General features: G+C 24.1%; 1 pseudogene; it reads right to left on the bottom strand.

Moving 5' to 3' along the window:
- Window positions 1-726: 726 nt before the first annotated feature.
- LOC149153937 (U4 spliceosomal RNA) lies at window positions 727-862 on the bottom strand (annotated as a pseudogene).
- Window positions 863-3,399: the final 2,537 nt, after the last annotated feature.

A 3,399-nucleotide genomic window follows, 5' to 3' on the forward strand; every position in this document is an offset into this window, starting at 1 on the left:
AGATGCATTGGAAGAATCCCTTTGATTGAAAATGGTAATAGTAGCTACAAGAATTAAAATTCCTTTATCATGAGTTGCATGAGTAAATGGTACAAGAACCTTAGTTTTCTTTTAAAGTAATTTTATTGAGAAAAAAATTAATAAATAATCTCAAACCCTAATCAATAATCATATTCAAATTGTCAAATACTTGGAATACTTGGAATTGTTTTTCTTGTTGAACCTCAAATAAAAAAATTACTTGAAGTCAAAAAGTTCCGATCCCATGGGGAGTGTCACTGCATGTGTACATAGAGTTGATATTAACATGCATACCTTATCACAATTAAAATGTTTTCTGTAGAAAGAATGAATAGATAACATATACTGGAATTATAAACTAAATGGAAAGCAAACCAACCAAATGGTAATAATCCAACGATGCAAGTTCTCTTGTAATATTGGTATTCTGCTAACCAGAATAATTCATCCACACCCATTAAAAAATATCTTCTCGGACTTACCAAGCGCAACAGATGCCATATAGGACAATAAGAAATATTCTTCACCGAATCCTGAATAAACCCTGAGCATCCCCTAAGAAATATCTTCCCAAATTTAACATAGGTATAAAATTCCATATAGGACAATATTATAACTTAACTAGAAATCCCACCAATGCAAATTTCGTCTCTTGTATTTATAGTTTGCTACCAGTTTGGAAATTTGAATTATTTGGAGCCCGAGCCAAAGTCGAACCCAAAGTTCTCGAAGGCCAAGGTGTAGCCCAAGCCAATGAGGGGGCTGGAAATAGTTTTCAACCAGCAATTGACGCTCCTCGGTTCTACCTCACTAGCTGCGTCATTGCCCCAAGCGCAAAGATGGATACGTATCATTTGTTCTTGTACTTTATACTCTACTTGTATTTCTTTTTCTGAATTATGAGATGTGTGAATGTTCAATTATTTGGATGATTATAATGTGTAAAGAGAATATCAGATATGGTATTTTTTTAATGATATATGAATCATTAATTAATAATATATATGAAAATTTTATTTGTTTATATTTGTGTAAGTAGATGGTAATTATGTGTATTTTAAAAATCAAGGTTTTGAGTTTAGTATTAAAAACAAGATTTTGTTGAGTTAATTATATATGGATATTGAGATGTGAAGAAAATTGGATGATTTTTATGTATTGAAATTGTTTAGTGGTTAATTTGTACAATTTAATCAAAGAGGTAAAAAATATTGGGTGAATTGGAATAATTAGGTTAAAGTGCACAAGCTTTAGAGAAGATGTTTCTTATTTTCACTATACTATCACTAATGGTCATTTGAGTTGGGAGATATTAAAAGAAAAACTAATTTCTCAACAATCTTTTAATAAATTCATGTTACTTGTAAACATTCAATGACAAAACTTTGATACCTTACATCTCAATTGACATTAAATACCTCTCCAACTAAAATTCATTTAATACCCATGTGATTGTTAGATCATTCTCCTCCATTTAAATTTAATATAGTACCCTCAAATATTTTGCCAAAGATAGAGTCCAATATTCTATTATATTATTTTCCAATAAATATAATAGCTTTATACTATATACAAATAGTCGAGAAAGCTTTAGATAAACAATAATCAGATACACTCTTAAAACACTCCAAATATTAATTTATAATTATAATTATTATGATTATTGTATGATTAAAAATTATATTATTAAATAAGAAACACTATCTTAATAAATATTAAGAAATCCAAATAATTAAAAAAATTATAAATATATAAAATTATGTTGAAAAATCTCACAAACTTAAAAGAGACTACATTTTTTATTATTCAAATTTCTCAATATTTATTAATTTAACCTCCATATATCCCATAATCATAATCACTTGGATAACTAAATCCAAGTTTCCTGGTAATTCATAATGTCAAACCTTATGTGTGCGGTTGCTTGAGTGAGGAAATTTTGTTGGTGTGCTGTATAATAATGAATATTTAGATGTGTATTGCTCAATAAAAATTTCATTCACTAATAAACAAATACGGGTTTAAATGTAATTGGTTGTTATTAATATTATAAAAATTTGGATAATGTATATGTGTTTAGCTGGAATGTATTAATTTAAATAATTTAATGTATTTAATATGTTACTGAGAGTTCTTTAAACTTTTTTTTTCAACTTTTTTCAAAGAAATAGAATTATATAAGATAATAATGAAAAAACTCTTCTCATTATATTACATATATATTATAATATGTTAGCAAAATAAGATATGTATTTTATAAAATTATATTATAAAAATTTATATTAAATCTCTTACTGTAAACCTTTTTTTTTAATTGTTTCCTAAATTATAATTACAAAAAAAACATTGTATAACAAAAATATGTATAAGAATATATTAATTAAATAAAAAAAAAAAACTTTTCAATTTTTTTTTAAATAAACTTTAAAAACCTTAATATATGTTTCAATTCATGTGTTGTTAGATTTTCTATTGTTTATAATTTGGCAAAGATTGTTTGGAATTACAAGTAAATTTGAGTCAACAAAAAAAATTAAAAATTACAAGTAAATTTGAGTTAAGATTGTTTGGAATTACAAGTAAATTTGGCAAAGATTGTTTGGAATTACAAGTAAATTTGAGTAAACAATAAAAATTAAGATTGAGTCAACAAAAAATTGTCAAATTCCAACCAAAAATTCCTAAACATCTAGGTTTTAGACAACCCATTAAAAATATTTATAAATACATAAAATAAAAATAATAATTCAGTTTTAAGATTAAGATCAACTTATATATCATAATTTTTTTAAAACAATGGAGACATATAGAATTAATTGTTTTAGAAACATATTTTCTTAATGGTTAGAACATTTAAATTATAATTATTATGATTACTGTATGATTAAAAATTACATTATTAAATAAGAAATACTATCTTAATAAATATTAAGAAATTCAAATAATTAATTTTTTTTTATAAATATATAAAACTATGTTGAAAAATCTCAGAAACTTAAAACCTACTACATTTTTTATTATTTAAATTTCTCAATATTTATTAATTTAAGCTCCATATACCACATAATCATAATCATGTAGATATTAATGTAGTCGATTAGAATGATTAAGTTGTGTTATTAATGGAGTCTATTACAAGGATTATCTTATGATATTAACAACCTATTGTTTTATTAATAAATAAGTAAAATGGTTTTAGATTAATTCTAAATATGAAAAAAATTAATATGTAAGAATGTGTTATTTTAGAAATTTAGTAATATAATTTTAATTTGATATTTCTTAGTTCATTATGATTGAGTCAACAAAAATTTGTCAAATTCCAACCAAACATTATTTAGGTGGTTATTACACCTTAAAGACTACTCCTTATTTAGG

Source organism: Pinus tabuliformis, chromosome 9 (assembly GCF_031772625.1).
Source record: "Pinus tabuliformis cultivar Carrire ecotype Pingquan chromosome 9, CPIR1, whole genome shotgun sequence".
In the NCBI taxonomy this organism is placed as follows: Eukaryota; Viridiplantae; Streptophyta; class Pinopsida; order Pinales; family Pinaceae; genus Pinus; species Pinus tabuliformis.